Below are 14,435 nucleotides of genomic sequence, written 5' to 3'. Positions count from 1 at the left end.
ATCCTCTGCCAAATTCAGTGAATTGTGCACAGGGGGTGGGGCTTCGCCAGCTCAATTTACATATTAATTCAATTAACAATAATTGCTTTAGGGTACTCTTAGACAGTGCAACATTGCTGAAGATTTGTTGCAGTTTTGCTGCCCAGTTTAAAAGCCAGTACAAGGTGTGAATCATAAGTTGATAACATAAAGAAATTATGCTCTTTTAGGCTGTGTTCACACGTTGTGGTACTGCAAATAATTTCCAGGTGCGTTTTTGCCACAGTATAAAAATTCCACATTTTAGGCTGCATTCACATCACGATTTCTCCAATTTCTCCATCCGACATGAGTACACGATTTTTATAACTTAAAATCGTATGAAATCGTATATAAAGTCTGATCCATTGACCTCCATTAAAAAAATCGGATCCATTACACACATCCGATTTGATCCGCATCCGATTTCACACGATTTTTGTTCGGGGTTGACCACGATTTCAGACCTGAACAAAAATCGTGTGAAATCGGATGCGGATCAAATCGGATGTGTGTAATGGATCCGATTTTTTAATGGAGGTCAATGGATCAGACTTTATATACGATTTCATACGATTTTAAGTTATAAAAATTATGTACTCAGGTCGGATGGAGAAATCGTGATGTGAATGCAGCCTTACTGTGATTTACAACATTATCCTTATCTTAGTAAAATGCTAATTTTTTTACCAAGATGTTGCTCATTCCCTGCAAAAACTGCACATGGTAATTAGTTGGGGTACCGCAACGTGTGAACATAGTCTTAGGCTCCTTTCACGCTATGAGTATTCGTCCGTTATTAAACATTAGTGTTCTGTGTAGAAAAAGATGTATAATAACGGATGAATTAACGAGTGCTAACAGCTGAATAACATCCGTCAAAATAACGGGCATATTCATCCGTTAAGGCCCGTTATAACATCTGTCATGTACGGCCGTTTTAACACCTCTGCCTACAGATTCCCACAGCCAGAACTACTACTACTCCCATCATGGAACAGACTTGTTTCCATGATGGGAGTAGTAGTTCCCCGGCTGCGGGAGTCTGCTGATGGTTGGAGAGGCTACATTAGTGTTTGTACTACCACCCCCATCATGGAACAGACTCTGTTCCATGATGGGGTTGTAGTACAGGGGCTGAGGGATTAATCGCACCAGGTCTCACTTCTGAGACCCCATGCGAAGTTATTAAACAGGGGAGCGGGCGGCATGCTCCACTCCCCTGCGATGTACGATGTATTTTACTTTCAGTTTTAAATTCCCCACCAAGAGCCCTGAATGGTGGGTACGGGGGAGCCATTCAGGGTTCCTGGCGGGGTTTTTAAACTTCAGTGCATCCCCTTAAAGGGTACCTCTCATCAAAAAAACTTTTGATATATTATAGACTAATGTATGCAGAATAACTTTACAATTGCATGTTATTAAAAAATATGCTTCTTTCTATTTAATTTTCCACTTTGAAGAAATTACCACTAGGGCTCTCCCTACCAGTCCTGGCAGCAAGCATTTCAGACTCATGCTGGAGTCCTAAACACTACGAGCTGCCAGTCTGCTTTGTTCACAAAGGAGAACACTCAGAGCTGCCAGCCTGCTTTGTTCACAGCCTGTTTGGCTGTGAACAAAGCAGGCTGGCAGCTCTGAGTGTTTAGGACTCCAGCATGAGTCAGAAATGCTTGCTGACAGGACTGATCGGGAAAAATACAATAGAAAGAAGCATATTTTTCATTAACATGCTATTGGAAAGTTATTCAACATTCATTAATCTAAAATATATCAAAAGTTTATTTGATGAGAGGTACCCTTTAAGTATATTCATTTTATTCCCCCCATTTGTATATGTGTAATCTTCTAGCGCTGTCACAGCGCACAGCAGGGACATGCCATTCCATTCCCTACTGCTCATCTCTGTATCTGACAGAGAGGAGCAGCGGAGAATGGAGGGACCTGTGCGATGTTCTAGCGCTCCATCCCGCCGCCATACCCGACCTGTACCCCCCAATGCTGCCTCATTTATATATTCCCCACCGCCGCCCGACATGTCCCCGCTGCTGCCCTGCTCCAAGTCAGTCTCTTCCTCCCTGCTCATTTCCATACCCAAATAAATTCCGAAGTGTCAACAGGAGTGTGGAAACCCATAGAAGTGTATGGGGTTTTCATTTCAGGCTGATTCCGCCGGCAGAAAATTCTGCCATGTGAATAGACCCTCATTGGTTATTTCAGTCAGATATATAAAGAAGCAAATAATGTGAAACTGACAGGAGGTTCAACCACACTTTACCCGATACACGGGTTACAATGCAGGTGAACCAGATCAATATAAGGTATAATTTACCCGGATCCATGGTCTGGTTCTGGAGATAGACATGTTATTAGCCTGCATTGTTAATATGTTAATTGCATGGAGGCAGGGATGCTGTGAATGCTGGGTCCCGTCTCTATTGCGCAAAGATGGCAATTAACATACTAGCAATGCCGGCTAATAACCAATTTATCTCCGAAACTGGGCCACAGATCCGGGTAAGTTATAACTCATTGTAATCTGGTTCACCCACACTATAACCCCTGTATTGGGTTTAGTGTAGGTGAAGCAGCTGTCAGTTTCCCCTTTAAATCATAAAGTGATGTCATTTTAATATCTCACAGCTGTAGATGAAATGAAATTTAGACAATGTGCTATTTCCATATTGACCACTAGATGTCAGCAAAACAGGCCTATTTACCTTACCAGCTTGCTTCTTGGCTTTCTGTGCAAATGCAGTGGTCAGACATGGCAGGGTGAGCATGGATGACTAGGTGGTGAATCTGGATTTTTTTGTATTTTTTTTAAATATAAACAAAAATCACTAATTATATTTTTATAGCTCTTCCAAAATACTGCAATCTCTGGGTCTGTGACCTGCATAAATGCACTTGATGTTATATTCTCATATCTAAGATTTTAGAAATTTTTGCTAATTATTTAAAGAATAAAAATATTGCCATAAGTATTTAGACCTTTTAATCAATACTTAGTTGAAGCCCCTTTGGCTGTGATTACATTCTCCAGTCCTCTTTAGTCTATTTACAGAGTTGCCCTTAAAGGGGTTGTCCAGTAAAATGTATTAATATTCTATTGTCCCCAGGCTGCCTAACATAACAACATAACAAAAACCTAAACCCACCTCCGCTCCCTCATACTGTGTTTCCCCGAAAATACACCCTACCCCGAAAATAAGCCCTAGATGGATTATCGGGTGGGCTGCAATATAAGCCCTACCCCGAAAATAAGACCTAGGGCCAGGGGTACTCAACTGGCGGTCCAGATCCGGACTGCGGCCACCAGTAATGCGGACCGCCCCCCCCCCCCCCTTTGGCTGGTCCCTTGGCAAGTTAAATGAGCCAGGGCAGGGACGCTGTTGCTTTAAAACGTCCGCGCATATGCACGCCCAATATCACGGATGTGTCCCTGCCCCGGCTGCTACCAGTAAGCAGTAAAAGGAGATCCTGCTGCCGCCGCTGCCGTGAGCTGCAGCTTCATTTGTGGACGCTATGAAGGTGGAGAAGTGCTGGTTTATTATGGCAGAGGGGTGGGGGGCGCTGTAGGAGTGTGGAGGACGACGGGGGAAGGGAAGGATGGGGGGCTGTAGCAGTGTGGAGGATTGGGGGCTGCAGGAGTGTGGAGGATGGGGGGCTGCAAGAGTGTGGAGGATGGGGGGCTGTAGCAGCGTGGAGCATGGGGCGCTGTAGCAGTGTGGAAGATGGGGGGGGGGGGTGCGGCATCCTCCACACTGCTATAGCCCCCCCCCCATCCTCCACACTGCTACAGCCCCCATCCTCCACACTCCCATAGCCCCCCATTCTCCACACTGCTACAGCCCCCCATCCTCCCGCAGCCCCCCATCCTCCACACTCCTGCAGCCCCCCATAAATAAATAAATAAGCCTTACCCTGAAAATAAGCCCTAATGTGTTTTTTGTGACAAAAATTAATATAAGTCCCGGTCTTATTTTTGGAGAAACACGGTAGCTCTGGCATCAGGACACCACACGGATGGTGACTCTGCATTCTCCCAAGCTTCAGGGTGTAGTGTCTGAAGCTGAGAAATCACCTGGGACATCGCTGCGGCCAGTGATTGGTTAAGTGGAGCTGTGACCTCACTTCTACAGCTACAGCACCAGAAGAAAGACTATTTGTGGAGACCAGCAGGAGACAAGGTGTCCTGATACCAGAGCTATAGGGGCGGAGGAAGGTGAGTTAAAGTGTTTGTTATTTCATTAGGCAGCACAGGGACAATGGAAAAATAATACATTTTACCAAACAACCCCTTTAAGCCACTCCTATGTTGTCTTGGTTGTGTGCACCTTTCACCCATTCTGATGTCCAGAGCACTCAGGATCAGGTTTTTATTAAAGGGGTATTCCTGGATTTTAGTTTTTTTGAATGTAAGACAGGGGCAGCAAAATTACTCTAGTTACTAATATACTTCACTTACCTGTGTTTGGTGACTGGTTTCGAATTTCTTTGTCTTTTTTTTCCCTGGACTTTTATTTTCTGCAGCCTGGCTGGACCAGGTTTTATCAATCGAGCACAGAGCACACAGATCAATGTAGTTCTATGGCACAAAAAAATTAAAATGGTGAAGATGAAAACTACAGATCATGGCACAAAAATAATGAGCCCTCACATTATAGGGGTCAGAAGAGGACATTTTTAAACCTACAAATTTTTGTGCATAAAGTTATAATTTTTTAACAGAAGTAAAACAAAATCAAACCTATATAAGTAGGGTATCATTTTAACCGTATGGACCTACAGAATAAAGATACAGTGTCATTTTTACTGAAAAGTGCACTGAGTAGAATCGGAAGCCCCCAAAAGTTACAAAATGGCGTTCTTTGTTTTTTTTATTAAGCCCCACAAATATTTTTTTTTATGGTTTCGCCGTAGATTTGGTGGTGAAACTATTGATGTCATTACAAATGAAAATTGTTGGTGCACAAAACAACACCTCATACGGGTCTGTAGGTAGAAAACTGAAAGCGTAATTATTCTTAGAAGGTGAGGAGGAAAAAACGGAAGTTCAAAAAATAAAAAAAACCTGTGGTCCTTAAGGGGTTAAAAATATCTCTGTACTTTGCTCCATTCAGCTTTCCTTTTCCCTGACCAGTTTCTCTGCCCCAGCCGATGAAAAGCACCCCCACAGTATAATACTGCCACCACCATGCTTCAATGCGGAGATGGTATTGGGCAGATGATGAGCAGTGACTGGTTTCCTATAAACGGATGTGGACACTAGCGAAATATCAGGCGGACATTCCGTGTGTAGTCGTTGCTGCCTAATGGACGCTATGACTTCATGGACTTGCGTCGTCCTCACTGAAGGCAATGCAGTCCATGCAGAACTCACATTCTTTTTTTCTGAGTAATGTAATAGACAGACCCCTATATTTAATATTCAAGGACTCATTAGTGACAGGGTCTGTACCCCAGGACTGGTGCATAATAAACGTGGTGCCAATATTAAAAAAAGGGCCAAAAAGTGATCCTGGAAAATATCTCAATGAAAATAATTGTACAACTCCATATCAGCATGGTTTTATTAGGGATCGGTCCTGTCAACTAACCTCACTAGCTTTTATGAGGAGGTGAGCTCCAGACTGGACCAGGGTGAATCGCTGGATGTCGTATATCTGGATTTTTCCAAAGCATTTGATACGGTGCCACATAAAAGATTGGTGTATAAAATGAGAAGGATGGGGCTGGGGGAGAATGTGTGTAAGTGGGTAAGTAACTGTCTCACTGATAGGAAACAGAGGGTGGTTATTAATGGTACTCATTCTGATTGGGTGACTGTTACTAGTGGGTCCTATTCTTATTAATATACTAGCTAACTCAAAGGTTCTTAATATATAACACACATAACACTATACATTACATATATTATAGGGGAGACATTGCAGGAGAGCCCCTAGGACATGGAGAGACTCAACCTGACAGGGCCTAAGTACTGTAAAGGACTATATCCCACAGCCAATCGGGGAAGTCATCCTTGTTGTCGCCCTATCGCTCTGGGATAGGGAAGAAAATCCCAACTGTCAGTCACATCTCCCAAGTTAAATTCTGATCTCCCAAGTAAAATTGCCAAGTTGGGCGATGATGCCAGGGCCTCAGTATCAGAGATGGCAACCCTAGTGGATACTGGTCTCCCTAACAGCCGGGGGAACAGCTCAACTAGTAGTGTGGGGGATGGTAACACAGGTAGGCCAAGACAGTTAGTTGTGGTAGGGGATTCTATAATCAGGAAGACGGAAAGGTTTGCTGTCTCCCTGGTGCCAGGGTTCGGCATGTGGTGGAAAGGATGGACAAATTACTAGGGGGGGCTGGGGATGACCCAGCTGTCGTAGTCCATGTGGGAACCAATGACAGAATACATGGTAGGTGGAGGTTCTTGAAGAATAATTACAAGGAACTAGGTGCCAAGCTGAAGGGAAGGACCTCTAAGGTTGTGTTCTCTGGAATACTTCCTGTGTCATGCGCATCGCAGGAAAGACAGCGGGAGCTTAGGGAGTTAAATGCAAGGCTTAAGTCGTGGTGTAAGGGGGAAGGGTTTGGGTTTTTAGAGCACTGGGCTGACTTTTCATTGGGGGTACAAACTCTATTCTATGGATAATATGCACCTGAATGGAAGGGGGTCCGCTGTGCTGGGGGAGGGAATCCTGGAAGGGGTGGCAGAGTATTTAAACTAGGTGAGTGGGGGGAGGATAATAAAGCAAAGAAAGCAGACAGTGGGATGGATAGGTTAGAGAGGGGTCAGGACATAATGGTGGGTGGAGAGGAGTCCTGTGGGGGAGGTTAAGAGCAGTGGATAAGGAGATCCATGGGTTACAAACCAGCCGTAAAAATAAATGTAGCCCGAAAAATTGTAACCCCAATAATTTAAAAAATTCCATTAGCCCCAATAACTTAAATAATAACGTTGGACCCAATAACGCAAAAAATCCCATTAGCCCCAATAACTTAAATAGTACAATTAGCCCTTATAACTCAAATAATAACATTAACCCCAATAACTCTGAAAATCCCATTAGTGAGGCTATATGTGTAAAACTTAATGGAAATGTAAAGTGTATGTTCACAAATGCCAGAAGCCTAGCAAATAAAATGGGGGAGCTTGAGGCCTTGATACTGGAGGAACATATTGATATAGTTTGGGTCACTGAAACATGGCTGGACTCCTCGCATGACTGGGCTGTCAATCTGCAGGGGTTTACATTGTTTCGCAAGGATAGAATGAACAGAAAGGGTGGTGGAGTCTGTCTGTATGTAAGAAGTGGTATGAAAGTCAGTGTGAACGATGCCATAGTGTGTGATGATTCTGAGGATGTGGAATCACTGTGGGTAGAATTACAAAAGGAGGGAAATACTGAAAAAATTATATTTGGGGTAATCTACAGACCCCCTAATATCACTGAAGAGATAAAAGGTCGGCTGCATAAACAAATAGAGAGGGCCGCCCTGGCAGGTACAGTGGTAATAATGGGAGATTTTAACTATCCAGATATAGATTGGGGTCCGGGGTTGGCTAAAACTACAAAGGGTAGAAAATTCCTAAATTTATTACAGGATAATTTTATGGGCCAGTTTTTGGAGGACCCAACAAGAAGTGATGCCTTATTGGATCTGATCATTTCCAACAACGCAGAGCTGGTTGGTAATGTAACTGTGGGGGAAAACCTTGGTAATAGCGACCACAATATAGTAACTTTTGATTTAAAATGTAGAAAAAAAAGACAGACGGGGAAGGCAAAAACATATAACTTTAAAAAGGCAAATTTCCCTGGGCTGAGGGCTGCACTACAGGACATAGCCTGGGGGGAGGTGTTCTCAAATACTGATACAGAAGGTAAATGGGAAATTTTTATAACAACTCTAAATAACTATACAGCTAAATATATACCAAAGGGGAACAAATATAAACGATTAAAACTAAATCCTACATGGCTGACAAATGATGTTAGAAGAGCAATAAACAACAAAAAAATTGCTTTTAAAAAATACAAATCTGAGGGGTCAGCTATAACATTTAAACAGTACAAAGAACTTAATAAAATCTATAAAAATGTAATAAAAACGGCAAAAATTCTAAATGAGAGACAGGTGGCCAAAGAAAGCAAAACTAATCCTAAATATTTTTTTAGATATATAAATACAAAAAAACCATGGACAGAGCATGTAGGACCCCTTAATAATGATAATGGGGAGGTTGTCACAGGCGATATAGAGAAAGCAGAGCTACTGAATGGGTTCTTTAGTTCTGTATATACTAGGGAAGAAGGAGGAGCTGACATTGGCCAGGTCAGTGCTGGTAACACATCATATAATGTACTGAACTGGCTTAATGTAGAAATGGTACAAGGTGAGTTAAAGGAGTAGTCCAGTGGTGACTCAGTGGTGAGCAACTTATCCCCTATCCTAAGGATAGGGGATAAGTTGCAGATCGCGGGGGGTCCGACCGCTGGGGCCCCCTGCGATCTCCTGTACGGGGCCCCGACAGCCCGCAGGAAGGGGGCGTGTCGATCTCCGCACGAGGCGGCGGCTGACACGCCCCCTCAATACAACTCTATGGCAGAGCCGAAGCGCTGCCTTCGGCAATCTCCGGCTCTGCCATTGAGATGTATTGAGGGGGCGTGTCGGCCGCCGCATCGTGCGGAGGTCGACACCCGCTATCTCGGCGGAGAGCCGGGGCCCTGTGCAGAGAGATCGCAGGGGGCCCCAGCGGTCGGACCCCCCGCGACCTCAAACTTATCCCTTATCCTTAGGATAGGGGATAAGTTTTTCACCACTGGACTACCCCTTTAAGTAAAGTAAATGTAAGCAAATCTCCAGGACCGGATGGACTACACCCAAGAGTTCTTAGAGAGGTAAGTTCAGTAATATCTGTACCCTTGTTCATGATATTTAGAGATTCTCTGGTGTCTGGTATTGTGCCAAGGGACTGGCGCAAGGCGAATGTGGTACCAATCTTCAAGAAGGGCTCTAGGTCTTCCCCAGGAAACTATAGACCGGTAAGTTTAACGTGCATTGTGGGTAAATTGTTTGAAGGACTTATAAGGGATTACATACAGGAATACATAGGGGATAATAGTATTATAAGTGATAACCAGCATGGGTTTACTAAGGACAGAAGTTGTCAAACCAATCTTATTTGCTTTTATGAAGATGTGAGTAGAAGCCTTGACAGAGGAATGGCTGTGGATATAGTGTTTCTGGATTTTGCTAAAGCGTTTGATACTGTCCCTCACAGACGTCTGACAGGTAAGTTAAGGTCTTTGGGTTTGGAAACTTTAGTTTGTAACTGGATTGAACACTGGCTCATGGATCACACCCAGAGAGTGGTGGTCAATGATTCATACTCTGATTGGTCCACGGTTATTAGAGGTGTACCCCAAGGTTCTGTACTGGGCCCGCTGTTGTTTAATTTATTTATCAATGATATAGAGGATGGTATTAACAGCTCTGTTTCTATCTTTGCAGATGACACCAAGCTTTGTAGCACAGTACAGTCTATAGAGGATGTGCATAAGTTACAAGATGACTTGGATAGACTAAGTGTCTGGGCATCCACTTGGCAAATGAGGATTAATGTGGATAAATGTAAAGTTATGCATCTGGGTACTAATAACATGCATGCGTCGTATGTCTTAGGGGAGATTAAACTGGCAGAGTCACTGGTAGAGAAGGATCTGGGTGTACTTGTAGATCACAGACTACAGAATAGCATGCAATGTCAGACTGCTGCTTCCAAAGCCGGCAGGATATTGTCATGTATAAAAAGAGGCATGGACTCGAGGGACAGGGACATAATACTCCCCCTTTATAAAGCATTGGTACGGCCTCACCTGGAATATGCTGTTCAGTTTTGGTCACCTGTCCATAAAAGGGACACTGCGGAGCTGGAAAGGGTGCAGAGACGTGCGACTAAACTAATATGGGGCATGGAACATTTTAGCTATGAGGAACGATTAAAGGAGTTACAATTGTTTAGTCTTGAGAAGAGACGTTTAAGGGGGATGTGATAAACGTAAGTATATAAATAGCCCATACAAAAAATATGGAGAAAAACTGTTCCAGGTTAACCCCCCCCAAAGGACGAGGGGGCACTTCCTCCGTCTGGAGAAGAAAATGTTTAGTCTCAAGGGGCGACACGCCTTCTTTACCATAAGAACTGTAAATTTATGGAACAGTCTACCTCAGGAACTGGTCACAGCAGGAACAATTAATAGCTTTAAAACAGGGTTAGATACATTCCTGGAACAAAATAACATTAATGCTTATGCAGAATGATAAAACTACATCTCTTCCCCTTATCCCCTTACACCCTTTCCTTCAATTCCCTGGTTGAACTTGATGGACGCATGTCTTTTTTCAACCATACTAACTATGTAACATCACACCTGTTCCAGACTTAGTAGAAGTCTTCTCTGTAAGATCCCGCAGCAGAAATGGTACCAAGATTCAAGAGGCACTTAAGGGACAAATAGATGAAGATACAGGTTATCCTCGGGGCCGTACCTATCCCTGTGATGGACTAGCGTGTGGAGTCCCTCTGTCGGATGCTCTGCAGTCAGTGACATCTCAACTATACCCAATGAAACATGAGGTGAGGGAGAGGGACTTTCTTGTTACCAAGGACTGCTCGTGAAGATAGAGCCAGGTCTAAAGTTTGAAAAAATTTTCAATTCTGACACATTGTCCAACAAATTATCCAAACTCTAATACAAGGCAAGTCCAGTCTGCTGCGAGTCAGTACAAGTCCAGTACAGCTTCAAAACTGTTTAGCGTACTACAAATCCCACAATCTACTAAGTAAGCAACAGTGGCTGTTGACCAAGTTCACCAGCTTAAATCTAAATTCTCCCTCAAGTCTGTACCATCTACATTGTCTACAACATTTTATGGATCTGCAGCAAATTCAGTAAAGTGTAAGTGGTTATCCAACATCTTGGCATTTGAGGATTTATTTCCCAGCACCCTGATACAGATGACTGCTTCATCGGAGTAGTAGTAAGTGGAAATTCACACAACACTACAACCACCATCATCACTGCAGGTCCAAGCCACTGCCACACTCTTGGCGTCATAACCAAACCACTGCCAGCCTAGTAACTCTCACATACAGTGGGGCAAAAAAGTATTTAGTCAGCCACCAATTGTGTAAGTTCTCCCACTTAACTGGTTAAAGGGGTTCTCCGGTGCTTACACATCTTATCCGCTATCCAAAGGATAGGGAATAAGATGTCTGATCGTGGGAGTCCCGCAGCTGGGGACGCCCGTGATCATGCACGCGGCACCCTGTTTGTAATCAGTCCCTGGAGCGTGTTAGCTCCGGGTCTGATTACGGGCGACTACAGGGCCGGCGGCGTGTGACGTCACGCTCCGCCCCTCAATGGAAGCCTATGGGAGGGGGCGTGATAGCTGTCACACCCCCTCCTGTAGGCTGCATTGAGGGGCGGAGCATGACATCACATGCGGCGGAGGCGTGACGTCACACGCCGCCGGCCCTGTAGTCGCCCGTAATCAGACCCGGACCGCACACGCTCCGGGGACTGATTACAAACGAAGTGCCGCGTGCATGATCACGGGAGTCCCCAGCTGCGGGACTCCCGCGATCAGGCATCTTATCCCCTATCCTTTGGATAGGGGATAAGATGTGTAAGCACCGGAGAACCCCTTTAACGACCATGGACGTCTATACTCGTCCATGTGCCATTAACAAGGTATGACGAGGGCTCCCAACTCGAGCTGATTCTTGTAGCTGAGGGCCAGCGTTAATAGCCAACATGCAGCGATCACCGCAGCCAGCTATTAACCCTTTAGATGACCACTGTCAAAGTTGACCGCGCAACAAGCTTTGTAGCACAGTACAGTCTATAGAGGATGTGCATAAGTTACAAGATGACTTGGATAGACTAAGTGTCTGGGCATCCACTTGGCAAATGAGGTTCAATGTGGATAAATGTAAAGTTATGCATCTGGGTACTAATAACCTGCATGCATCATATGTCTTAGGGGGGATTAAACTGGCAGAGTCACTGGTAGAGAAGGATCTGGGTGTACTTGTAGATCACAGACTACAGAATAGCATGCAATGTCAGGCTGCTGCTTCCAAAGCCGGCAGGATATTGTCATGTATCAAAAGAGGCATGGACTCAAGGGACAGGGACATAATACTCCCCCTTTATAAAGCATTGGTACGGCCTTACCTGGAATATGCTGTTCAGTTTTGGGCACCTGTCCATAAAAGGGACACTGCGGAGTTGGAAAGGGTGCAGAGACGCGCGACTAAACTAATATGGGGCATGGAACATCTTAGCGATGAGGAGCGATTAAAGGAGTTACAATTGTTTAGTCTTGAGAAGAGACGTTTAAGGGGGGATATGATAAACGTATATAAGTATATTAATGGCCCATACAAAAAATATGGAGAAAAACTGTTCCAGGTTAAACCCCCCAAAGGACGAGGGGGCACTCCCTCCGTCTGGAGAAGAAAAAGTTTAGTCTCAAGGGGCGACACGCCTTCTTTACCATGAGGACTGTGAATTTATGGAACGGTCTACCTTAGGAACTGGTCACAGTAGGAACAATTAACAGCTTTAAAACAGGATTAGATACATTCCTGGAACAAAATAAGATTAATGCTTATGAAGAAATATAAAATCTCATCCCTTCCCCAATATCGCGCCACACCCTTACCCCTTAATTCCCTGGTTGAACTTGATGGACATATGTCTTTTTTCGACCGTACTAACTATGTAACATCTAAAGGAAGCTTTGTACACTCCCTGGTGGTCCAGCGGGGTGGATTGTCTCCCCCCCCCCCCCCCCCCGAAGCAAGATCGCGGGGGGGAATCCACTGTGGAGGTAGCCAGAGGGCTTACCTGTGCTGCTGCGCCTGTCCCGACTCTCCCATAGATAAAGCCTGGCAGGGCACATTAATCTGTATGAGGAATCCAATGATTGGATGACTAATAAAGTGTAAAAAAAAAACTTTTATAAAAGTAAAAAAGACACACATCAACACCTTCCTTATTAAAAGTTTGTTTAAACCCCCCCCTTTTCCGAAATTCCATATAAATAATATAAAAACATAAAAATAAGCATATGTGGTATTGCCGCATGCGTAAATGTCCGAACTACAGAAATATAACATTAATTAAACCACACAGTCAATGGTGTACACATAAAAAAATTCCAAAGTCAAACATTTCGTATTTTTGGTCACATCATACACTCTAAAAATTTTTTATAAAAAGCGATCAAAAAGTCCCATCAAAACAAAAATGGTACCGATAAAAACTACAGATCATGGCGCAAAAAATGAGCACTCATAACACCCCGTATATAGAAAAATTTAAAAGTTATAGGGGTCAGAAGAGGACAATTTTACACATAGGGGGAGAGGGTGACCGATAAGGAGGAACAGCGTGCGCCACTCCTTGAAGGAAGGTCCGGACATGAGAATTAGAAGCCAGGGGCCGCTGGAAAAGAACAGCAAGGGCCGAAACCTGACCTTTAAGTGAACTGAGAGACAACCCCAGTTCCAACCCCGATTGCAAAAAGGAGAGAAGACGGGGAACCGAGAAGGTTACCGGGGAGAAGTCCTGAGCTTCACACTAACGAAAATAAGACCGCCAAGTACGGTGGTAAATTCTTGCGGAGGAGGGCTTACGAGCCCTGAGCATGGTGTGAATGACTTGGGAAGAGAACCCGCGGGCCCTCAAAACCGCTGTCTCAACCGCCACGCCGTCAAACGCAGCGACCGTAAATTGGGGTGGAAAAGAGGACCCTGAGAGAGCAGGTCCGGACGGAGCGGAAGGCGCAGTGGAGCGTCGTCCAGGAGCCTGACTACGTTGGCGTACCAAGACCTTCGGGGCCAATCTGGAGCTACCAGAATGGCGGGGACGTCCTCTGCTTTGAGCTTCCTCAGCACCCTGGGAAGGAGCGGAAGGGGAGGGAACAGATAGGGTAGGGCAAACCCCGCCCAAGGAATCACTAGGGCATCCACGGCCAGAGCCTGAGGGTCCCGGGACTTGGACACAAAAGGAAGGATCTTCCGATTGTGCCGGGACACAAAGAGGTCCACGTCCGGAATGCCCCAGAGGTCGCAGAGTTGCGCGAAGACCTCTGGATGTAGAGACCACTCGCCGGGGTCGGTGAGGACTGACTGAGGAAGTCCGCTTCCCAGTTGAGCACTCCCAGAATGTGAATCGCCAAAATGGCCGGAACCTTGCTTTCCGCCCAGGTGAGAATCTTGGTCACCTCGGCCATGGCTGCCGAGCTGCAAGTGCCACCCTGTCGATTTATGTACGCCACGGCCATGGCGTTGTCCGGCTGGACGCGGACAGGACAGGACTGAAGACAGGACTCCCAATGAAGAA

General features: G+C 44.9%; 1 long non-coding RNA gene across 6 annotated transcripts in view; it reads right to left on the bottom strand.

Moving 5' to 3' along the window:
* The window catches only part of LOC130273544 (uncharacterized), a 66,492-nt gene that overhangs the window by 41,336 nt on the left and 10,721 nt on the right, over window positions 1-14,435 (bottom strand). For 5 of the 6 annotated variants that reach the window (XR_008844031.1, XR_008844032.1, XR_008844033.1 and 2 more), the window contains exon 2: window positions 4,490-4,609. This is a non-coding gene — a long non-coding RNA (uncharacterized LOC130273544). Of the gene's footprint in view, window positions 1-2,743; window positions 2,821-4,489; window positions 4,610-14,435 lie in introns of all 6 variants that reach the window. The other variant, XR_008844034.1, reaches the window with a different exon arrangement.

The sequence above is a fragment of the Hyla sarda genome, chromosome 5 (assembly GCF_029499605.1).
Source record: "Hyla sarda isolate aHylSar1 chromosome 5, aHylSar1.hap1, whole genome shotgun sequence".
NCBI classification, from domain to species: domain Eukaryota; kingdom Metazoa; phylum Chordata; class Amphibia; order Anura; family Hylidae; genus Hyla; species Hyla sarda.
The sequence above is the reverse complement of the archived record's forward strand: the minus strand, read 5'-3'. Positions and strand labels throughout refer to the sequence as shown.